Raw genomic sequence first — 25,834 nt, 5'->3', positions numbered from 1 at the left:
ATAAACACTTAACACTTTTTGATGTATTTTTTAATTTTAGTTTTTAAAACTGTGGTAAAATACACATAACGCAAAATTTAACCATCTCGACCATTTTTAAGTGTGATGTTCAGTGGCATTAAACACATTCACGTTACGGTGCAACCATCACCATCATCCATCTCCAGAACTTTCTCGTCTTCCCAAACTGAAACTGAAACACCGAATCCCCATTCTTCTCTCCCCCTCGCTGTCTCTATGAATATAAGTGCCTCGTATTAGGTGGAATAGGACGATATTTGTCCTATTTGGCCCATCCAAATGTGCTCAAGGTTATCCAAGGACATGTCACATGGTCTTTCCCTTTCAGGTTGATGATATTCCATTGTTTGTATAACCGTAATTTTATCCATTCATCTGTCAGTGGTGTTCACTGGTGGGTCAACACTGGTGGGTCACTTCCACCTTTTGGCTATTGTAAATAATGCTGCTATAAACAGGAGTATGTAGATATAGATGTAGATGTAGATATACATTTGATACTTTGGTAATAGTAATTCAAAAGCAAACCAATTGCTTAATGGCCAGTAACAGGGAACAAAATTACAATTTCATAAACAGAACTCATTTACTCCTTCAATAAACATCCACTGTCTTCTGAGTGCCAGGTGTCCAGGGTGAACCCACAGGCTGTCACAGAGTTTCCAGTCACCTGGGGAGGGAGATATTAAACAACCGAACATACCGATCAGCATATAATTATTCACTGCGATCAGTGCTGTGAAGGGGAAGAGGAGGATGCACTGAGAAAGCATCGATTGGGCGATCCGACTCAGGCAGGGTGGTCAGAGAAGGGCTTTCTGACAAAGTGACATTTCACTGAGGCCTGAGAATGAGAGGCCAGGCTGGTGTGGAGTGGGGGGCAGGGAAGAGAAACTTCTGGGTGAGGACACAGCACAAACAAGTTCTGGGCCAAACTCCGGAACTGTTTTTCCAACGCCCCTTCTTCAGATCGGTTCTGACCGTGTTTCTAGTTGCTCAGTGTGACCTGAGTTCCTAACATTCCAGCAGTTCAGAGTTTTAGTTTATGAGCCGAGCATAAATCCACCTGCTGTGGACATGCTTTGTGACTGGAATTGCAGCTTCTTGGGGTGGTGAGAAGCATGAGTATCCTTCTTCTCCAGGCTGTACTTAACCCAGCCTCATCTCAGGACTTGGGGCCTTGAGGAATCCATAACAAGGATCCTTGCTGGTGCTTCCCAAACAGGAGGCGATGGTAAGTAGGGTGAGGGTCTCGGAACTGTTTGGGAAGAGGAGTGCTGTCTCAATATGAAGGACGACTCATATAGAGCACTTTCTGGATAAAAAATGCTTTGAAAGCCTGGACACTTCCTCTTTTTCATTTTATACCTTTTTGACCCCTACGGGAATAATTCTCAAGCCAGGAGACTTTATGTTGCAGAATAGATTGCTAAGGAAGAAGTTCCGGACTTTTGTATAGTCAATCAGAATGGTGGCCCGTGGGAATAAAAAATGGCAGTTGTAGGGGCGCTTGGGTGGCTCGGTCGATTAAGCGACTGACTTTTGATTTCAGCTCAGGTCATGACCTCACAGTTGGTGGGTTCGAGCCCGTTATCAGGCTCTGTGCTGACAGTGTGGAGCCTGCTTGGGATTCTCTCCCTCTGCCCCTCCCCTGCTCATGCTCTGACTCTCTCTGTCTCTCAATAATAAACGTTAAAAAATATTACAAAGTAATAAAACTCCACAAAAACAATGTGTATTCTTCCTTTAAGAGATGCAACCGAGTATTTTCTCCTTAATACTAATTCTCTTTAATTATGTTCTATTTAATTTTTAAAATGCCAGTCAAAACCTACTGAAGTGTTGTCATGATTCCCAACGGGGTTAAGACAGTGTGCAACAAGATGTTTGAGCCTTCTGTGGTTCATTACTTGTTCAGTATGTACAAGTTTATCTCAACAGGCTTTGAGCTCCCTCAGTACAGTATGGTGGGGTTTTTATTTTTTCTTTTTCTTCAGGGCTCAGTACGTGGTACGTGTTTCCCCGGGGAAAATGTTTGAATTAGGTGACACTCTCTTGAATTTTGAACCTCTTGCCTTTCCCAGGTTGGCTTGAATCTTAAGAGGAAAAAAACTTGTTTGGATGGGTGAATTAAGAGTTTTGGGGAATTTGCCTTCCTCTGATCCAAATTACAACTTGTTGGAATATCTTTTTTTGCTTTGATCTCTCTTGTGTTCATTTGATCATAAACAGCTTTAGGGAGGCAGGTTGAGCCTTGGATACTTCTGTAAGTATGAGTTTCCCCACCCACAAAATAAGGAAACCTCTCTTATAAGATTTTGAGGATTAAGTCAAATAATATAGGGAAAGTACTTTAGTAATTCCTCAATATTAACCTTTCTAACTATTGTCATTTTGACTTTCAAATATGTTAGCTGTTAAGAATCCACAACATTCTCTATCTACATATTGGGTTCTTTTAGCCTATGTGGTTAAGAGAAAGTAATCAAAAGAAGTTGGAAGGGAAAAGTTCCAGAAGGCTGTGGGCTGTATCTTTTTCACCCCTACATCTCCAACATCTAGCACCCATCATAAGTTACCCAGTAGTTGATAAATAATGACATCATAAGAGAATGAGGACGAAGAAGAGAACAGAAACCTGAGGTCCCAGTTGAAACTCATGATCAGTTGCCCAAGTTCCAAACTGGAGCCAGTTCTGAGATGCCCAGTGATTGAAGATCAAGTCTCTTAAGAATGGATTCTGCAACACAGAGGCAAATATATAAAGTAGTGATTTCTCAATACTTCCTTAAAAGAACCTAAAGCAATTTACTGTCAGGAATAGGTTATACCCAGCTTGATCACAGGCTGTTGGTTACAGGTCTGAGTTAGTGTTGATTCCTGCCTTTATGGGACTGATAGCTCTGGTCCATCTCATGGTGCATTCTTTTCTATAAGGAAAGAGGAAGGGTAGCAGTTAGCCTTCAAACGGGAGGGACAACAGTATACAATCATGATCTAGTCTGAAGGATATATTGATTCTCTTGCACTCTGTCATAATATAGTCTGAAAGACCCGGATCAGCTGAACATTCTGAAGAATATTGATCCACTATGACAAGTACTTTGAATATCTCGGAAAGATAAATTCTCCAGAGGGTAAGAGCTAAACCCTACAGAGATTCAGGGACCCATCGCACCCACCTATTGAAGATGATAGGTGTCCAGTGGGTTGGGGTGTGCCAGGATAGGCTCTCCAAAGTAAGAAACAGGTAACTTGTTCTTAATAAGGACAAAGTAAGGGAAAGGTGTGTACCTTGAACCCACTGCTACTAAGAAAGAAGAAAGACCATTGTTAAACCTTTTGTTTTTTAATTTTTTAAAGCTTATTTATTTACTTATTTATTTTGAGAGAGGGAGAGGGAGAGTGGAAGTGGAGCAGAGGGAGAGGGAGAGAGAGAGAGAATCCCAAGCAGGCTTTGCACTGTCAGCACAGAGCCCAATGCAGGGCTTGATCCCATGAACTGTGAGAGCATGACCTGAGCTGAAACCAAGAGTCAGACACTCAACCTACTGAGCCACCCAGGCACCCCGACAATTTGGGTTTTGAGAGCAGTATATTATATACTTGAGAATATTTCTCTAACTAATTAAGTGACATGGAAGGTTGCTAGTTTTGCATTGGACCCAGAACAAGAAAAGTCCTTATAGTAAAAGCAGTCCCTCTGTTTGGAATATATGATCCAGCAGACTTCATGGTCATACATACAGGTATCTGGTTAGAAAGGGCTGCTGATTGGAGGCTTTTCCAAGCCCCCAAAGGAAAATTCCAGCACACACTTCTAGGGTTCTGGAGCAAGGCCTACTGCCTGTAGCAGAGTATCATACATCATTTGAAAAATATCTCTTGATTTGTTATTGGGTACTGGTAGAGAAAGAACATCTCAATATGGAGTAGATATCGATTGAGCACATGCCAAACTACCTAACATGACCTGGGTTCTATCAGCCCAACCAAGATATAAGGTCAAACAGGCCCAGCAGCAAACCATTACAGAATGGAAGTGGTACATCCTGGGCTCGGCTTGAGCAGGTCATAGGACACAAATAAGTTGGTGGCCCAGATCTCCATGTATTGTACATGACCACACACCAAGACCTACTGTAGCAGAAGTGCCACACAAACAAACAAATAGGATGAGTTGGAAGTTGATGTCAGCCTCTGCCCTTGCAATGGGTTCATGAATGGAACAATTCTGAAGGCAGAGATGGAGACTATACATGAGCCCAACAGCATGGATTTGCTCTCACCGACGCGGATCTAGCTACTGTTGCTATTGAAAGTCAAATCTGAGTTCCTTCAGCAGACCAGAAAGGCATTGTGGTAAGGCTATTATATAAGTCCCCTCTCATCCTAGATAAAGCAGAGATTCATGCTCACTAAGACTGACACATACTCTGGATATGTATTTGTCTTTTCTGCCCACAAGATCTTGGCCAATACACTCTGCAAGGGCTCAAGCAGAGTCTGATTCACTGACATGGGATTGCCACAGCATCTCTTTAGATCAAAGACTCACTTTATGGCAAAGGAGGTGAGGCAGGGGCACATGACCATGGGATCACTGATTCTACCCCATACCACACCATTCAGAATTTGCCAACCTGATAGAACAGTGGAAGAGGCTTTCAATAAAGCTGCTGAGTCACCAGCTTGGAGGTGACACCCTGTGTGAGTTAAGGCACTATTTCAAGATCCAGGAGACTTTTTAGACTAATGCTATTTTACATGCTATATCCGTAAGAGGTAAAAGCATGGCACCAGGAAATAGACAGGCTTTGTTCATCATCATTTCCATCATCATCACTGACTTGATCTGAGCTAGAATCCTATCTACACAATTTTAGATACCCTGACTTTTTAGAGGTGGCTGCTAACTCCAAGAAACACAGTAAGGGTCCTGGTAAAGCTATAGCTACTTCTCTGGTCACATGGTCTCCTTATGACAATAGACAACTGGGCAAGGAAAAATGCACCGCATGAGGAAGAACAACTGATTCTGACCGTCACGAGGGACTGCTGGTACATGCAGAGAAGTGGGCACCACATGTTTGGCATTTTGATGATCCCCTTGTGGTGACTCTTGGTGCTTTCAGGCTCAGTTTAAATCGCAATTGGGCAAGTAGAGGAAACATGGCCTGATTAAGGCATGTTCAGAAGAACTTAGATCCTGCATGAAAATCAGCTAGAACCACAGAAGTGCTACCCAAATGTGAGGGGAATCTACAATGGGTGCTAGAGAAGGGCAACCGTGGGGATTAAGTATGGCCCTGGGACCAGCTGCAGCCATGGGGGCTATAACTCATTCCAGTAACAATCCTCTTGTAAGTTTCCTTAGGAATTGTGACACAAATCCTGAAAAATCCATGCCTGGATGGAGTGCATTGCTGTGAGAAGCAAGTGGAAGTGAATACTGAAAGGGGTGGACTGTAGTAGGTTCTGTGCTGCCGTGCTCAGATCCACTGTCCTGGGCCGAATGCCCCACTGTTGTAGGTCAGTGGCTCATGGGTATCAGTTGTCCCTTTCTCTAAAACATTTCCCTCCACTGATGGGGACAGCCTTGTCAAGAAAATTTTCACTGACTCCCAGGATGGGGGAGCCCACAGGCAACGGTTAACTGAAAAAGGGGGTATGAAAGGCAAGATCTTTTGCATCATGTGGGAGTGATAATTCTGCAGTTCTGTTTATGCTCTGGAGCTCCCTTCACCCCCCTACCACAGATTAGGTCAAGGACAGACTGTCCTGAGATAACAGCCTTGCTCAACTCTACCCCAACCCCAGCCATCCTTCACCCCCTCCCTCACCAGTTTTTTCTGTAAGGCACTTCCTCAATAAATCTCAAACACCTGAAACTCTGATGAGGCTCTGATCTTCTCCCTCCATTGGCCCTTGGGCCTGGGGAGAAGACATTCTGCTCATTATCCCATCAACAAAAATAAGAATGTTGGTGAATGGAGCCACCAGAAAGCAGAATTTTTAGAAGTGAAGGGTACCATGGAGGGCAAAATTTACTCAGGATAACCTCTCATTTTTATGGTTTTTTTTAATCAATGCACAATGCGTGAACAGAAAAGCACTCTGAAATATATGGCTTGCTGAATTTTTACAAGAATATTGCAGAAGAGGAAGAGAAAGGGTATGGGTGTCAATATGCTCTCCTATAACCCGGGCCCGGAAACAACCATCAATTTCTATTGTTGTTTCACGTGCTAGGGCTTATCACATCGCCCACCTACAAGAGGAAGGGAAAACTGGATGTGGGTAAGATTAGGAACTTCTATAGTAATAAACACAAATTTGGCAGTCATTTTTTTTTCTCCCACTGAGCTTTCTTGTATGTGTCAATTTCTCTCCTTTCCCCAGTTTTGGTGGCCACCCCAAACCATGTCAGCCCAATATACAGAAAGGAAAGATTTTGTCTTCCGTATAAATTCTGAAGCACCTGATTGATTTGATTTGGGCTAAATACCACTAAATGATAGTAGAGTCACCTCGACTCAGTTTGAGGGTCAATTTGAAACAAAATGGTAGCTAACCAACATTCAATTAGGCACGTCTTCTGCAATTTTTAACAACTTGCAGTGAAATTTTGCATACGGATAGAGGCTACGAGGACACCTGATCACGCCAAGAGAGATGCACAATTTAGAGAACCACTGATGATACCAGGGGGAAAAAATGTAAAAAGAATCACAGATCCTTTGATATTAATGCACATCGTCATAATGATCGTCATTACTGGCTGTGGGGCCATATTCCATAATGAGCCTTTTTTGGGACTTCGCGTCGCGTAGACTTGCCAGAGATACTGTGTCTATTAATGAATGTGTATTTCTAAGCTGGAACAATGGTAAAACTGTATTATTCTGTGAACAAAATCCTGCTGAATTCACAGCCAGGTGACACTGTGTGGGCACTAATGTATATGGAACTCTCTGTGGTAATAAGACTGCTATTCTCTTTAACACAATAATGCTGAATGTGCCCTGGACTTATCAGTAGGTGCTGCTTGCTAAGACTTAACTCCTTGTGGTCTGAGTGAAGCAGCTCCTTGCAGCCCTATCAGTGGTTTCCGACATCAGAAAGTCACATTCTTGTTTTTATTTTATTTTTTTCTGCTTCCACCCGCCCTTTCTTTCTTTCCTTGTGTGTTTTCCTAACGACCCTCTTTGCATCCAAATTCTTCTTTATGTGGAAACGTGATTTTGCCCGTTTGTCTGAGGACACAGCTGACTGACGTCTTTATTCAAGGAGTCTCGCGGAGATGCACCCTTGAACTTTGCCTGCGTCCCCCACCTACAAGAGCTCCATATGGCAGGATCATTTCTCCCCGGAGAACACATTCTCTCAGCAGTAGTGACTGCTCCGTGCTGTAAAGGGACATTGAACGTCACCGAATAGACTTGGACACAGTATGCTGGTCCAACAGAGGGCCATGGGAGGCCAGAGAGAACCCTGCTTCTTGTTGGCCTGATCACACATGGCACCCCAGGTCACACGTGCACAGGAATCGGAGGCTTTCCCTGCACGAGGGGAGAAGGCCGACCTGGGCTTATTTTACTCTTCTCCATTATCTGCTTGCAGAGGATCCACTTTAGTGATTACGTGGGGGAAGCAGCGGCCTTGGGCCGTCTGGCCTTTGCACTGTCCTTGGTTCCCTCCCTGGCCCTGGGTGCCTGTGCTCGGCCTGCCGCCCGCCCGTTGCAGGGAGAGAATCGGGAAGGAGCGTCCGCCGCATCCCTGGGCAGCTATTTCTGTCAACTGAAAAGGCCATTTAAGCAAAACACTTAATTACCTTTCCTCCTCCTTGCAACCCCTGGGAAAGTATGAGCCAGTCAGATAATGAGCTTAGAGAGCACAGCAGCTTGGCGAGGGCCGATATTTTCATCAGGCAGAGGAGTGACCTCACCCGATCCCATCACGAAATGGGGAATGGAGGGAAGAGCACGAGGGTGGTATAAACACCCTCCTCTGCGGTCAGCCGCACTCCTGCACTCACCACGCGGCAAATTCCTGGAGCATTAGCGAGCTTCTAGTTCCCAGGTAAAGCAACCAGGCCTGGCCTGGGCTCAGCCCATCCTCGGGGATGGAGACTGCTGGCAAGGGAGCCCGCGGCCGGCCATCCTCCCTGGGCGCTGCCCTTGCCAGCTGACTCGATCCCCTGGGCCTCCTGGGCCTCAGGTTTCCCACTGATAAAATGAGGATACCGGACTTGGAAGGTCTCTAAGGTGCCTTTAAATTCTATCATGCTAAAAAAAAATTGCTTTGGGTGCTGGGGAGCCCGGAAGCTGGTGGCCTGCCTATAGCTGGGGGAGGCAGCGTGGTGCATTGTCGCCGGTGTGGGCCAGGCCAGTGGACGCGACCCTTATGGGGTCTCCAGACCAGGGGTTCTGCCTGAAGAGGTGCAGCCTGTCACAGGAAAGAAATGAGGAGCTGAGCCTTTAAGGTGAGAGAAGGTGCGGCCCTGCAGGGAGAGCCTGGCATCTTCCAAGAGCTCCCATCAGCCCTGACTGGAAAGGATGACAGATCGCCTGCCTCCATGGCCGGGTTTGCTGGACATGGTGTTCTGGCTCTTATCCACTTTGACCTCAGTGTGTCTCATGGTTTCTCCCCCCTCGTCTGCCCTGCCCGGACCTGGCATCCTCCGTGTACCGGCCGAACAAAGGACTGAGGCCTCGCAGCTTCCCACCGGCTACCGCAGCCTCCGCCGCCCGGCCCTGTCTAGCCATCACTGGGCCCCGTCCCACGAGTGGAATGTCACAGCCCACCCACATCTTCCCTGCTCTCCAACCCTCCCACCTGCCCCCTGGGCTCTGGCCTCACCCTTCTCGGCCACACGCTGGCATCTTGCCTCCACCGGGGCAGTGAGTCTGTGCTGCCTCCTGGTCTCCACGTACAGACTGTTGGCAAAGGAGACCCAGAGGGTGAGACCAGAGGGTGGCCCCGGTGGGGGCCAGACTGAAGGACTGAGAAAGTCACTCTGTTTCACTCACTCATCAAATTGTTGACGGCTTATCGTACCAGCACTAGGTGGTGGGGACATAGCCCCGGGCACACAGACAAAATCACCTCCCCCAGCAGAGTCTAGTGCTGGGGAGACAGACAAGGACTAAAATAAATAAGCGAAAAAATGGAACCAACTAAATAAGTTAAAATATATTAAAAAAAATAAGTGTGTTAGAATATAATCACTCCAATGGAGACCGAACAAGGCGGTGAGGAAAGACAAGAAGTGCCAGGTCAGGAAGGGGTTTGCGGTTCTAGATCGGGGTGGTCAGTGAAGGGTTCATGGAGAAGAGCTATTTAATTAAAAATCTGATGGACATGAAGACGGGAGCCGTAGAGGTATCTGGGGAAAGAGGACTCCAGACAGAGGGAACGATAAGTGCAAAGGCCCTGAGGTGTAATTGTGTTTGGTGAATGAAAGAATGGCAAGGAAGCTGATGAGGCTGGAACCGATGGAGTGGGGGGAAGGCCATCAACTGTCAGGAAGGCAACGGGGAGGGGTGTATGGGGAGGTAGGGCTTTGCAGGCTACTCTTAAGAGTTTTACTTTGGGTGAGCTGAGAGTCACTTCAGGGTCCTACCTGGAGGAAGTCACTGGTTACGTTCACAGGCTCACTCTGACCGCTGAGCTGCGTGAACACTGCAGGAGCCACGAGGCAAGGACAGGCACCCATCTGGGGGCAACTGTGATCATGTACGAATGGAGCGATTCATCGTTAAGGGCAAGGAGAAGGGGTCACAGAGCAGTTTGGGGGTGCCGACCAAGAGCTCAGTGCTGGAAGTGTTTCTTGGAGATGCCTGTTGGTCACCCTCGTGGGGGAGGACTCCAAATGGAGTCTGGGGCTCGGGAGAGGACAGCAGTCGGATACAAATCTGGTGCCCACGGTGAATAGATGCCATATAAGGCCGCGGGCTTGAATGAGGTTACCACTGGAGTGCACACGGAAGGCAGCAGAGACCTCTAAAGAGGTCAGTCCTGAGTTTCAGGGCTGCAGCACGAGGAGACCAGGGAGATGAGGAAAGCCAGGAAAAGACTGCGGAGAAAAGGCCCAGTGAAAAGGGAAACGAGGAGCATGGGGTGTGCTGGACATCAGACACAGCGTGTCAAGGGGGAAGGAGCGGTTATCCATGGCAACCAAGGCAAGGTGTGAAAATGACTAGTCATGGCAAAGTGGAGGCTAGTGTTGAGCCCCGTTTTCTGCAGAGAAAACCCTTCAATGTGCTTTGATGGCAGCTCCTGGCCCCTACCTTAGCCGCGGGGGTGGGCTTGTGGGCCCGGGCCTGGCTAATCACAGTGATTGGTTCAGAGATGAGCACGTGACCTGGAGGGGGCCAGTGGGGCTCCTTTGCAGACATTTTCTCCCCAAGCTGTCAGGATACGTTGGCTCCCTCCCCTGTGTTGCTAAGTGTCGACCCCTCACAGATATCCTGCTTGTGGAGTGGATTCACTCTTTGTTTTTATTTTTTATTTAAAAAATTATTTTTTAATGTTTACTTCTTATTTTGAGAGGGGGGGAGGGGCAGAGAGAGAGGGAGACACAGAATCGGAAGCAGGCTCCAGGCTCTGAGCCGTCAGCACAGAGCCCCACGCAGGGCTCGAACTCACAGACCTGGAGCTCATGACCTGAGCCGAAGTCGGACACTTACCCGACTGAGCCACCCAGGTGCCCCAGTGGATTCACTCTTTGTAAGGTGGAGAGAGAGAGAGGTCCCCAACAATAGCGTTTGAACCACTTCTGGACATAGCTCTGCCCAAGTCCGGCTACTCCTTTGGATTCCATTTCACTTCTTAGCCAATAAACTATTTTAAGCTGGTTTGAACCCGCCCTCTGTCTCTTGCCTCCAAAAGCGCTCTAACTAATCCGGGAAGACGTCCCCGAAGTGCGCTACTCACTGGTGGGGGAGAGTGTGAAGAGGGACACGTTGCTGACTCATCAGTCCAGCAAAGACTGACGAGACAGGGCTCGGAGCCGCTGCTCGGAGACCCTGGCAGTCCTTGCTGGACTGTCCTCTAAATGCAACCTTACTAAGCAACACCTGGACAGCTGTCTGAAATTGCCCGGAGGAGTTCAGCCTGGGCAGGACCAAACAGGGTCACCTCCCTACCTCCTCCGGTAGCAGCCTCTGACGCAGGCCTGAAATCTGGGGCAGGTAGGATTGCAGCGAGAGAAGCTGGGGAAGGGCGTCAGGTTCCACCCGTGACCTGAGAGGTGGCATCCTGTGGGGCTGCCAGGGCTCAGTACTGGGAGTGTCCCCTAGGAGGTTATGAAAGCCTCCGCGGGGCGGGGGTGGGGGGAATGCTGTGGGCTTAGAGGGGACAGGGTCAGCATCTGGGGAATGCAGATGAAGTAATGGGAGACGGGGCTCGGGAAGCAGTTGCTAAAACAAACTGAATAATTCTGCTGGATGAGGTTTCTCTGGCCTCGAGCTCTTTTTAAAGGGCCAGCTGCACACAAATGGCAGCGTCTTAAAGACACCTGGAGCACAGGTCCTCTTATGCTGGCTTTTGGCTCTGAAGGTCCAGTGTGCCACCTTCGGGTGTCTTCCCAGCGTACTGAGAGGGAAGCTATTTGTTTTCACACGTCTTCTGGGTCTGTGCGCAGGCAGGGTACTCAGATCGTCTCATTGCTTTCCTGTCCTTCAGCAGGTGCATGAGTCTACCTGGGGAGAGCCCTGATCTGCACTTTCTGCATCCTGACAAAGAGAAATTATGCTTCAGTGACAATCCCCGGTTGCCTACGCGATGCAAACCGGTCAAGCGTTGAGAGCCCTGCAGTGGCTCTGCACCGAAGGGTATAAATCCTTTCGTCCCGAGTTGGCACCTCATCGCTTGCTTCTCTTTCAGGGATTTCCTCCATTCTTGGAGGAGACATACCTTTCACACCAACCCTTTCATCACCTAACTATGGTTGAGACCTCCTTCCAATCACATACCTCACCCCATTCATGGATTACGAAGGGTACCAATTCATAAACCTCCTAAGTGTAATGCCACACGTTGGAAATGTGTAGTATTTGACAGGAGCCGAAATGAAACCGGCTTGTTGCTCAGATAATTACAGGTAGTGCTTACCGGACTAAACCCATTTGAGGGAAGGGTGAATTTAAATGTGTTTAAAGGAAAAAGTGTTTTAAACACTGTTAAGCACTTTAAACCGTCACATTGTTGGGGCGCCTGGATGGCTCAGTCGTGGAGCATCTGAGTCCTGACTTGGGCTCGGGTCATGATCCCAGGGTCGCGGTGTGGGATTGGCCCTGTGCCGGGCTCCAACCTGAGCATGGGGCCTGCTTGAGATTCTCTCTCTCCCTCTCTGCTCGCCCTCCTCCCCTCCCACCTCAAAAAAAAAAGCCATAGGGGCGCCTGGGTGGCGCAGTCGGTTAAGCGTCCGACTTCAGCCAGGTCACGATCTCGCGGTCCGTGAGTTCGAGCCCCGCGTCGGGCTCTGGGCTGATGGCTCGGAGCCTGGAGCCTGTTTCCGATTCTGTGTCTCCCTCTCTCTCTGCCCCTCTCCCGTTCGTGCTCTGTCTCTCTCTGTCCCAAAAATAAATAAACGTTGAAAAAATTAAAAAAAAAAAAAAAAAGCCATATTGCACCCAAACAGTTGATTCCGGGCACACATACCTCTTCTGTAGTCACAAAATCAAGCTTTTGAGGATTTCTGGCAGGCAATGGTTGTTTTGCCTTCTTCTTATTTACAGCAACGAAACTACATAAAAATCCTATCGTTCATTCTTTTTGGCTAATTACTTTGGTCTCTTCCCACAATCAGTCTGAAAACAAATGTTTCACTCTATGAGTTTACCCTTCAGTGAAGTATCTTCTTGGTGCCACAACTGAATTCTGCTCTCTAAGTCATATAAAGAAAATGGTTTCCAAGGTCCCTCCACACTTCCTGGAGGTGGAACACAAATTGCAGGAAAGAAAAGTCCTGAAGGCTCAGAAGTAGGTAGGCCTGCCTCTCTGGAAGCCTCCTCTTCATTCTCCTGGGTCTGGTGCTTTGGGGTTCACATCACGCTCTCTGGGAAGGTGAGCAGAACCAAGGCTCTGGAAAATTGGCTAAGAGAGTGCTGGCTGCTCTCACAGGAAGATCCCCACATCGTAGCAGCTTTACATACTCAAAGGTTCTATCTTGATCTGTAACGGTCCAAGGCTGATACTTCTGGCCGGACAGCTCTCCTCCTCGGTGTGATTCAAGTGCCTGGGCTCCTTCCATCTTGTGGCTCCCAAGGTGGTCCCCAGAGTTGACACATGCCAGCCAGCTGGGAAGAGAAAAGCACATGGAAAATTGCACATGGTTTTATGACCTGGGGTTGGTGCATATCAATTCTGCTCATTTTCCACTGACCAGAGCAGGACTGATGCTGGACCGCCTTGCAAGGGAGGCTGGGAAGTGTAGTTTAGCTGTGTGCCAGTGTTGCGTATACATATAATAGTTTCTGCCTGCTGCAGCCGTAATCGAGAGGCTTTTCACTCTGCCAGTGGCCATGCTCTCACTCCAAAAGTATTTGGGAATACTCGTCGGGGCAGGCCCCAAGAGACTGAACAAAATCTGTTATTAAATTAATTTCCTTTATTTGCCAGTCAGTTTTGCTTTGCTATTTTTATTTCATTGGCTTCTAGGCTGGAATTAAACATGTTAAACTCTCGGTCTACAAGAACATCTCAAAAAACTACAAAAAGAAAAGAGTCTATAGCAAAAGAAGCAGACTTGACCTTGTTTTCTTGTGAATCACCTGAAAATGGAAGGCTCCACACCAGAATGTGCTAGTGAGCTGAGGCAGACAGAATCAAGGTCTCTCCTTCCCTCTCCTTCGTCCTGCGAGACCTGGATGTCGTTTATCACCGAGTACCTGACTGTCATAATTCAGGACATTGGACCTTGTACAATAGGGTTCAAAACCACTGAGGAGTCAGCTCCCACAGTGGGGCCGATGTGGAAACAAATCTCCAGTGCACCGCAGAGTAGCTATGAAGTTACTGCAACGTCCTCAACCTTCCTGAGGCTTAATATCGTGTAGATTATTCTCCTCGGCTCCTTATTCTGTGAAAGTGGGGTTGATAATTCCCATCTCGTGGGGGCATTTTAAGAGTTAAGTTAGCTGTTGAAGGAGAAATCACCTAGCACAGTGCCTGGCATCAATCACTCCCAGCTCCCTTCCTGCCTCCTTCCATGCAGGGAAAGGTAAGACACCAGGGCCTTTGTCAGAACAGAGGTGCCACTACGAGTGAGGCTCCCTCTCCCCGACCCCACTGACTTCACCGAGCTCTCCGTTCAGGCAGAAGTCAGAGGGGCTGAAAGCGAGGACGCAGTGGGAGCAGACAAGGGAGCCATTACCCCCACATGACTGCCTACTAAGAATTCTGGCTAAAGAAAAGGCTTTTCTGCAGTTTGTTTTTGCAAATCCTGCTCCAATGAACCCAAGAGGTAAGGCTTTCGGTCAACAGGAGAGCCCTGAGCTCATTGTCCCCAAATTCAATTTAGCTAACCTCTGGCGTTTTCTGTTTTGTCTTTTCTCTCACGCATTTCCTTGATTCATCAGTATCTACTCTAGTTGGCACTGTTTCCACTGATCAACTCAACTAACCCTCTCTCTCTCTCTCTCTCTCTCTCTCTCTCTCTCAGGCTATGCCTTAGTACATGTTGGAAGATGAAGATCACTTCCCCCAGGTCTCCTGAACTGAGCTTATGAGAACCAATTATAATCCTTAAATCTGCTCATTCTTATACAGGCTTATTTCTAACTTAGTTCCGGTATCCCACTTTGAGCCATTCAGAGCAAAAAACGAAACAAACAAGCAAACAAACAAAAACCCCTTTGCAGTGGCAATACCACTGCACAACTGTGCCCCAACAAGGATGATATTCTGGGATAAATCGGCAAAAGCCTTGGTTGTTTCCGTAGTAATCCTAAAGCTCAACAGAAGAAATTTCTTGAAGTGGACGGATAAAATTCTTAGAATCATCCCGCCCAAGCCCTCTAGAATTCCTTTATGATGCGTTTATCTATTTCGGTCTTTCACATAGGAAGATTCCAGAGTATCGCCCCAGTGAATGCGCAGTGCTGTCGGCAAGGAGCACGCCGCTGCAAAAGGGATTAGACTTGAAAACGCCTTCTGAAGGGGTTTGGGAGAGAAAGTCCCACTGATGCTAACTGAAGTTCGGGGGAAACGTCTTCAGCCAGTTTTCAGTGTGATGCAGATACGATAGCTTTTCTCCCTCTGATGGAAAGGTCGGGGAAAGTGAAATGACCCAGCGGGCCAGGTCAGCATCGACCTAGCTAAAAACTTGGCCGGTAGACGTGAACTGAAGTGCCAGGAGGGCTTACGTGCAAGGTGTGGTCTGGCAGGCAGGGCTGAGGCTGGAGGGCCAAGTCCCCGGCGGTTGGTGCTGTGGATTGGTAGTGGGTGGGGATTTTAATGGGACGGTTCGGAATGGGGTGTGTTCGCTGTAAGGGATTGGGACCAGAGTTGGGAGCTTGGCTGGTGCTGGAGAAGCACGTGAGCCAGAAGCTGGGGCCACAGCTGCAGACGGTTCTCTTAAGCCTTACTTCTCAAGAGGAGTCTTCCTTTCATAGTCTCTCTTCCTCTCATCCAAGTCTCCCAGAACTTAATGTCAAAGTAACACAAAGAAACTGTATGTGGAGGAGACTTCTGACTGACCACCAAATTCCATTTTTATAACTATCCTTAAAAATAAAAGAATTGGGGCGCCTGGGTGGCTCAGTCGGTTAAGCGTCCGACTTCGGCTCAGGTCATGATCTCGCAGTCCGTGAGTTCGAGCCCCGCGTCGGGCTCTGGGCTGACGGCTCGGAGCCTGGAGCCTGCTTCGGATTCTGTGTCTCCCTCTCTCTCTGACCCTCCCCCATTCATGCTCTGTCTCTCTCTGTCTCAAAAATAAATACGCGTTAAAAAAATAAATAAATAAAAGGCATACGCTTTTTAAATTGTGGGAGAACTGACATACAATAAGTTGCATATGTATGTGTATATTGCACGTACAATAAGTTGCATAAGTGTACAAGTTATTACTTTGGACATATCTCTCCCCCATGAGAACATCATCACAGTCAGGATACAGACACCAAAAAGTTTCTCTGTACCACTTTGTAATTTCCCCATCTCTGCCCCTTTCTCTTCCCCAGATGACCATTGATCTTCTTTTTTATTACAATAAGTTAGTTTGCATTTTCTAGAATTTTATATACATGGAATCATGCAGCCTGTATGCTTTTTGTTTTTTTTTTTTTTGGTTTGCCTTTCTTCACTCAGTATAATTATTTTGAGACTCATCCATGCCACCTGTGTGTCTTTTAAGAGTCCATTCCTTTTTATTGCTGAGTTGTATTTCATCAGATGAATGTTATAAAATTTGTTTATCTGTCCAACTTTTGATGGGCATTTGGTGGTTCCCAGGTTTTGGATATTACAAATAAAGCTGCAATGAACATTTGTGTGTAAGTCTGAGTAGAGACATATGCTTTTGTTGTTGTTTGTCGTTATTATTATTAGGTACATACCTGGGGACAGAAAGACTGGGGCCCTAGGTAGGTATACATTTAATGTTGGAAGAACCTCACACACTGTACCATTTTGGATTCCTATGCTAGCAATGTATGAGGGTTCTAGTTTCTTGTGTCTTCACCAACAATTCATAAAGTCTATCTTTGTGACTTCGGCCCGTCTAACAGATGTGCTGTATCCTGTATGTTCCTAATGACTCTTGATGTTCAACGTGTTTTTGTGGGCTCGTTTGCCATGTTTATATTATTTAGTGGCTGTTTAAGTCTTGCATTCATTGTTTTTGAGCTGTGAGTTTTCTAATTATTGAGTGTTGAGAGTTTATTTTTTTATTATTTTTTTAAATGTTTATTTCTTTTTGAGAGAGAAAGAGACAGAACATGAGCAGGGGAAGGGCAGAGAGAGAGGGAGACGCAGAATCTGAAGCAGGCTCCAGGCTCCGAGCCGTCAGCACGGAGCCCGATGCGGGGCTCGAACTCACGGACCGCGAGATCATGACCTGAGCCGAAGTCGGACGCTCAAGGGACTGAGCCACCCAGGCGCCCCTGAGAGTCCTTTACTTATTCTTATGCAAGACCTTTATCTGATATATTCTTTGAAAATATCATTGACTCATCTTTAATCCTCTTAACAATGAATGTGCAATCGTTCTATAGCCTCTCTTCTTGCTGGATACGGCCATGTGACTTGAGTTCTTGCTCATGGAACATGAGTAGAAGTGAAGCGTGCTACTTCTGCGTGTGCTTCTCCAGGCTGTCTTTTATGTTCTCAAGCCACTGATCCAGCTTTGATCATGCTGGTGAGGACAGTGCCCTGGGGATTTCAGAAAGACCTGTGCCGCAGGCTCACTCCCCTTTGAAGCGTCGCATGGTAGAGAAAGAAACTTCTCTCTACGTTTAAGTCATTGAATTTGGGGGTTTCTTTGTTACCCCCTAGCAGCTTAACCTTACCCTAACTAATATCCCAAGAAAGGTACACCTTCTCCCTTCCTTCCTACTTCGAGCACATTCCAACAGCAGTTCAGGTTGGCTGTCCGGAGGATGAATTCATTTTTCTAGACAAGAGAATAAAAATTCCTTGAGCAATAACTAAGGCACCATGTGATGCATCTTGCCTAAAAAGAGGAATGAGATTCAAATCTTGCTCTTGAGAAACAGACGGCCCGATGAAAATCTTTTAGGTTCATGCCTACCCAGTCTGAAATTGTAGAGTTGGCTTTTCTGCAGTTTAGGGTCAGAATTTTGCTGAGCTTAGAAGAATCTACAGAAACGCAGAAATTTGGCTTCACCTTGGTGTTTTTCTACTGATATTCTGCAAAAAAATCACATTAAAATGAGACTTTGGCCCCTCTGCCTGCCAAATGAGAACAAGGTCTCCACGTCTAGGTGCCTGCTGCCCCATGTTCATTGTAAGTCTCCCTGGGTTCAGTGACATTGGACAATTACCATTTATTTGAATTTTTAAGGGACTCCTTCAAAAACATTTTTTTAAATGTTTATTTATTTTTGAGAGAGAGAGAGAGAGAGAGAGAGAGCGCGTGAGTGAGCGAACAGGGGAGGGGACAGAGAGAGAAGGAGACAGAGGATCCGAAGCAGGCTCCTCCCTGAGAGTCGAGAGCCCGGTGCAGGGCTCGAACTCACGAACCCTGAGATCACAACCTGAACCTGAGCCATAGTCAGATGCTCAACAGACTGAGCCACCCAGGTCCCCCCGCCACTCCCCGCCCCCACTCCGCCATGGACTTTTGATGTAATTCAACTAACTTGCTTCTCTCAAGAATCTAACTGAAGTTTATAGACGAGGAAACAGATTCAGGAAGGAAAACTAACTTGTCTATGGCCCCAGAGCCAGTTAGGGATGGGAAGAAATTATGTAACTAGTCCTGCTACCGAATTCTTACGCCCTTTCCTGCAAAGCTCTGCCGCCTTCCCTGGGAGCGGCTTTGGACTTAGATTACTCAGATAGCTGCTGTGGGTTTTTTTCTTTTCGTGGAAGAAATAACCTCACAGACTCTGGTTCTGCTGCCACAGCCTCCTCAGCCCCAGGCTTGAGACCAGCCTCTATTACTCAGAAGAATTTGTGCAACTCCGTTCTTCTCTATCTTCAAGCATCAGCATGTTCGACTCTTGGTTTCAATCCAGAACCTGCCCTGTTTTTATAGAACAAAACTCCAGCTTCGTTCTGAAAATGAAATGGCAGACGGTCCCTGGAAAACAACCCAGACCCCAGGTCCGCACTTCAGTACAGTCCAAAGGCAAAGTTTCTGGTGGGATACTTCCGTTACCAGCCTGTCACCTTGGTAGAGGCTTTGAGACACATCAAACCAAAGGAAAGAGGCTCTTTCTTTTTCTTGTTGTTCCAGATCAGATAACGTTGCCTGATTAGTTCCTCCACCATGAATTCATACCGCAGGTACCCACATGCCAGCCCTTTGCTGAAAGGCCATCAGCTATATTGCTTCCTGCATAATCATTCATATTTTGCCTCATGCTTTCCCTTCTCCACCTCTATTTCCGGCTCCTCCCCCTGAAATAGCAAAATGCTTGCAAAGAAAATGTGTCAACAGGTGAAATTTATAGGAGTTTCCTGGCCCACACAGAAACACGAACCACAGGCGTCCCCAAAGGGGAGATTTTCTTACCCAGACACTTACTCTCTTGAATGTGCCCTGATTCATTCATATATGAGTTCTCTAGAGAAACCGGTTATCTTTTTTAGGGAATCACAGTATGGAGCTTCTGTTTGGAAAGAGTGGCTTTGATGAAGGCCAGTTGGGATTATTTAGTTGCAGTTACAGAAAAGCCCAACCCAAAGTAGCTTAGAAAGGGAAATTAGTGATTCAGAAGCTGAAAGCGCTGACTTCAGGTTTAACTCTATTCGGGACTCAAGCAGATCGGTAGCACCTGCTTAGTTTTTTAATCTCCATTTCTTTGTTCTGGCTTCCTTTAGGTTGACTTCAGCTTTCAGTTTTTTTTTTTATTTTATTTTTTTTATTTTTTTAAATTTTTTTTTTTTCAATGTTTATTTATTTTTGACAGAGAGAGACACAGCATGAACGGGGGAGGGTCAGAAGGAGAGGGAGACACAGAATCGGAAACAGGCTCCAGGCTCTGAGCCATCAGCCCAGAGCCTGACGCGGGGCTCGAACTCACGGACCGCGAGATCGTGACCTGGCTGAAGTCGGACGCTTAACCGACTGCGCCACCCAGGCGCCCCTCAGCTTTCAGTTTTATGGGTACCAGAAAGGTACCTACCTGCTAGCCTGATTCATTCTCCTAGGTTTTAGGTCAGAGGTTATGAGTGAGAGTCTCTTTCCCAAAAGATTCAGGGAAAATGTCACTGCATCTCATTTGGCTCTGACTAGGCCACGCACGATCCATGAAAGTCAGTGGACAGGAAATGAGACATGCTGTTGGTTTAGGCCTGGGTCACAAGCTCCGCCCCTGAGGCTGGGTGTGGAGTCAGCTTTAATGGGACCGCATAAGAATCAGGTAGGGACCTGGAGGTCTCTGGCCATGACCACTGCGGTCAGTTTTGCCTTCTAAGAAATGACGCCTACGTGTCACGTGATGTTTTGTCTCCACTGAACAAGCCAGCCGCCTACCTTGAAAATAGCCCGCATCTTCTCATGTAAAATAGGAATCCACCTCCAAAGCCAGGCTGACTTAGGGAAAAGGTTACTTTCTGATCTAACTTCCAGCAGTGAGGCTAGTTTGCCAAAGTTTTGGTGTAAGTGGGTTGGTATAGAAAACTTATTCAAAAGTATCTCAAAGTCTATAGCAGGAGCACTTAACATTCTTTCTTTTTTTTTTTTTTTTTAAGTTTATTTTAAGAGACAGAGCAGACGAGGGGCGGAGAGAGAGAGAGAGAGGGAGAGAGAGAATCCCAGGCAGGCTCTGTGCTGTCAACGTGGAGCCTGATGCGGTGCTGGAACTCACAAACCGTGAGATCGCGACCCGAGCCGAAACCAGGAGTCGGACCCTTAACCAACTGAGCCACCCAGGCTCCCCGGACCACTTGACGTTCTTTAAAGCATGAAGATCCTCCACTGGTTTGAAGCCTATTACAATAAGCCTTTCTTACTGGTCTCCTTGGGTTTTTGTTTTTGTTGCCTAAGATGACCATGATATACTTAGACCTCTGTAGCCTGATCAGGCTGCCCCAGGAGGGAGCGGACGAGGTCATGCGCCTTTCCAAATAAACGTTTGGGATTAGGATTTTAATCATTCTTATCAACTTTTGACCTCAAATGTTCAACCTCTTAACCCCCGAACAACTGTCACTGCTTATTGTACTGCCTTTATTCAAACACTTCATTGTTGCTTGTGTGTCAGACCGTCTCTGAGCCCTTCACACGCATTACTGCACTTCTTCCTCGTAACCACTCTATGACATAGAGGCTATTATTATTCCCATTGTATGGAAGATGAAATTGACTTAGAAGAGATTAAACATCTTGCACAAGGTCACACAGTTCAAGCCGGAGATCTCAAAATCATGCTACATAAGTAAGCAAAGGTTTTTGCCCCCGCGCCCCATGGTGCAGCACAGGAAGACAGACCTATAAATAAACCACTGCATTAGATGTAATATTTGCCGTGATAATGATCTACATGGGGGTAAGTGAGGATGTGAGAGAGAGAGAGAGAGAGAGAGCAGTCATTTCCCTATGGGGGTGGGGAGGGTTTGAAATGGGTATTGGGACAAGTTCTCTAGAGGAGGCTAAGCTCAGGTACATGAGAAGGTGTTTTCTGGAAGGTTAGGGCTGAGAATAGCATCCCAGAGATTGGGAATGTGTGCAAGTAAAGTGCTGAGGCATCTGATAGAAATGCATGATGGGAGAATCCATGACTGGAACATAAGGTTCCAGAAGAATGGGCATAAGAGGAGCAGGACCCAGTCCATGAGCCTGATTTTAGTGAGAGGGATTTTTTTAAATATTAATTTTTTTAATGTTTATTTATTTTTGACAGAGAGAGAGAGAGAGAGAGAGAGAGCATGAATGGGGGAGGGGCAGAGAGAAAGGGAGACACAGAATCTGAAACAGGCTCCAGTCTCTGAGCTGTCAGCACAGAGCCCAACGAGGGGCTCGAACTCACGGACCGCGAGATCATGACCTGAGCCGAAGTCAGATGCTCAACCGACTGAGCCACCCAGGTGCCCCATATAGTGAGAGGGATTTAGTCAGATCAAAATGAAGGGCTTTAAGAAAAAGGGGGCAATTATTCATAATCAGTATCTTTTTCTGTTTTTAAAATTTCCAAGCTTTAATTATTTTTGGATTTTTTAAATTATGTAAAATACACACAACATAAAATTTGCCACTTAAAAAATTTTAATTGGGTATTCAATGGCAGCAGGTACATTCACAACGTTGTACAACCATCTCCACTATCCATTTCCAGAACCTTTCATTAGCCCAGACAGAAATTCTGTACCCATTAAACATTTATTCCCCAGTTCCCCTGTAACTTGTGTCAATCAAAGGAAGCTGCCTTGAAAAATAAGGAGAAACAAGTATACAGATCCTCAACGTACGTTAGTGCGAAGAACACTGTGATTTGTGCTCTTTTAAAAGGAAAAGTGTCAATGACACTACATTTTAAGGATGAGACAGTCCAGGCAGTGGCATGTGAGTGTGGTTGTTCCTGCCAAATCCTCAAGATAATGGGGATGTGCCATTTTTTTTTTTTAATTTTTTTTGGGATGTTCCATTATTACTAAGATGTCCCTCTGTAGTTTTCCTGGAAAAGGAAGGCCACTCACATTGTTGATAAATATCCCATGGCAATCAGCCGGGTCACCAAACACACATTGATTGAGCACTTGGTGTGTGCACGGTCATGTGTCAGGTGCCGTGAACAGAGAAGAGTAGGCAACCATCCACACGACCTTCAAAGGAATCATAACGTAGTTAGGGAGAAGAACACGGGCAAGCCAGTCTGCGAACTAAGGCAGGCTAGAGTCCGTTCTTCCTCAACCCCTGACCTGTGTCGATCCTACCTTCTCACTGCCCAGTGTGTGGCTCTTTACGGCGCTAATCACGTGACACTTTTACATCAGTTTGAACGTCTCCTTGTATTAACCATCAGACTGTTCACTCCATAAGGGCAGGTACCTTTTTTGGCTCATTACTGTCTCTCCAGCGTCTAGCATAGTTCTTGGCACATAGGACGTGTTCAGCAAGTACATATTGAACCAATGGTTTCTGTCATTATTTATGTGTGTATGTGTGTGTGTATTTCTAGCGACTAGTCATTCTATGCATGTGTCCGTATGTATAGATGGACAAGTCATATGTTTTGAAAACACAAACAACAAATCCTCGGCTGCAGAGTCCTAACCACTTTGGAATCCACAGCTTCTTCGAGGTCTTACTACTATTTCACTATGGCTAAGACTCCCGTGGTTGCACAGCTCTGTGAGTCAGGCCCGTCCCTCCCGGCTTTGTGGGACCTCACGCCTCCGGCAGTGGACACAGAGTGGGGGTGCCTGGCACCCAGCGAGTGGTTGCAGTCAGGCTTCTAAGGCGTCCGGACAGACTCACACGCTCACTCCTTAGCGCTAATCAGAAGACTATTTATAGACCTCAGCCCTCCTCTGAACACCCGAGCTTAACTCCTGCCCCCTCACTCTCAGCAGACAGCCTCACCTCATGACTCACCGAGAAGACTGAGGTCATCCCGGTGCTTTCTGTCGCTTCCTGCTTTCTACCTCCAATTTCCCTCTCCCCAGTGGAGCCTGGCCTCTCCCAGAGCCCGCATCCTCCGCCCCTGTGTGGTTTCCTCACCCCCCTGGATTACCTGCAACAGCCTTCCTAACCCATCTCGCATTTCCATTTTCCCTCTTCCACACTGCAGGCAGAAGGATTCTTTTAAAACGAGGGTCACGGGCAATGCCCGCTGCAAGAGCTCCCACTTTTCACTATTCCCGGAAATCATCTCAGGATGTAGATAAGAGCGACAGTTAATCCTAAGTTTTCCAACCCTTCCCTCCTGCCTCCCTCTGAAAGTAAGTCATTTGCAGACGTGCGTATTTATTAGTACTGACACATTTCTCGGGGTGCATCTTATAACACGGGGCACATCCGGTGTGGGACATCTTGACGCGGTCCCGGGGAGTGGTCTTCCCTGTGCTCCTCACCACCTGGTCAGGGGCCTCCTTTCCTCTCTCCCGGCTGGCTTCTCACTCCCTCCCGCCAGCTCCCTGGCTCTGCTCCCGGCACCCCTTGGAAATTAGGTTCTTGTCACTCCCTCGTGGCTACTGTCATTCGTTCCCCCCTCCTCGTCCTCTGCTTCTGACAGCGTCCGTCCTGCTTGCCTTGCCTCCAGACTTCTCACCACACCCTTCTTTTCCCTCCCGGCTCTCTCTCGGTGGTTCCTTTCTCCTCCTGGAGGGTCTTTTGTTCTGCCTGCCCTTGAACGCTGTGTCCTCCGGTTCCAGGCAGAGTGCCTGCCGCTTCCTCTCCCAGCTCTCTAAGCTTTCTGTGGGTGGTTTTATCCCCTCACGTGCTTTTCGTGCATTCTTCATACTGTGAGAGCACGGCACACACATCACATTGTGTACACACGACTCTTGTAAGTTCACTGTCATCCTCCAGGCCTTCTAGGGCTTTAGCAGGTCATTGTGGAGCCTTGCTTCCTGGGCTGGAGGCGTTGTTCCAGAAAGAATTATATCGTGAGTTGCCTAAAGTTCTTTTTGTTTTACGGTCAACACTATTCCTGGGGGCAAGAGGCACTTTGATGACATCTTAAGACGAAGCAGCACATTGTCCCAGGTCTTCAGCATTTCTGGTGCTTTCCCTACCTTCCACTGCATTATTGCTGACCTCAGCGTGTGCTCCGGACTTGGAGCCTGAAGGAACCCTTCTGAGCCCCAAAAAGTGGCCTGTTGCTGGGGCCCCTTCTGCATTGATCTGTGCCTGGCAGCTTCCCCACCCCCTCTTTCCCACCCAGCTTCATCAGGTCTCCCTTACGCCTCCCTATCCCCGTCCCACAGAACTGTGCTGCTGACCTGGGATGAGCTCTGTGCAGCGGAACAGGCAGGGAAAAGAGAAAGGTTTCCCCTCAAGGAACATCCATTACAGACGCTGCCAAGTTTGCCCGTTTTTTTTTTTTTTTTTTCTCCTAGAGAAAAACGTGTGATAGCATGTTGTGCTACCCGTGTGAATATTTTTCCAAAGAAGCGTCTGCATTAGTGTCCTGCTGCTGCTGTAACAAAGGGTCACAAACTTGGCGACTTAAAATCACACAAATTTTTATCTTCTTATGGGTATGGAAGCCAGAAGCCTGGAGACAGTTTTATTGGGCTGACATCAAGGTTAGCCAGTCCGCAGAGCTGGTTCCTTCTGGAGGCTCTAAGGGCGAATCTGCTTCCCTGATGTCTCCAGCATCTGGAGGCTATCTGTATTCCTTGGCTTGTGGACTTTTCCTCTCCTCGCTCTCAGCCCTCCTGCTTCCATTGACACATCCCTTACTCCCTCCTCTCCTTTACTCAAATCTTCCTCCCCGCTCTCGTAACTGACCTTGTGATCACATTTAGGGTCCACTAGATACTACAGGCTAATCTCTCTATTTCAAGATCCTTAATTTAATCACATCTACAGTATTCTTTTGCATATAAGGTAATATTCACAGATTTCAGGGATTAGAACATGGGTCCTCTGGGGGCGACAGTATTTAGCATACTATAATATTCACACTGAATTTCACCTGCCCTTGGACTACTCACGTATCGTTGTGTCACCTTCTTGTGTTTTATTTTGGCCAAAGAATGTTACTTAATAAGGCATTTCCACAGATATGTATATGTACGTGAATGTATACGAAGTTATTTGTTATTTATATGTTTTACTAGGTATGTGATAACCTTTGAGCTATATTGACATATCTCGAAGAAAGAAAACCCATTTAGAGGGTATGATTTCTACATTGTCAGTGTTTGTGTTTAACTTCACAGAAAAAACCATCATGCTGATATGATCTCCTCTTTCAGCCTGTTGAGAGAGAGCTCATAGGAACACAGGTAAATGGGTCATGGGAGATGTGTCATTTGTGGACAGCTATTGGGCTGGCTGGCTCAGATGCCACCTTCTCTCTAGTCTACTCAACTCCAGCACCCAGAGTGACTGGTGCTCCTCGCTGCTGGTTCCACTGACTATACAATCCAATTCACCTCCAACTTCCCTGGCTTGTCCTTTGGTGTCCTTGGCTCTGCCCACTGCCTTCAACACCCAGTTGGAGAAGCTTCC

This window comes from Lynx canadensis, chromosome F2, assembly GCF_007474595.2.
Source record: "Lynx canadensis isolate LIC74 chromosome F2, mLynCan4.pri.v2, whole genome shotgun sequence".
NCBI lineage: Eukaryota > Metazoa > Chordata > Mammalia > Carnivora > Felidae > Lynx > Lynx canadensis.
Note: the sequence above shows the minus strand (reverse complement) of the source record.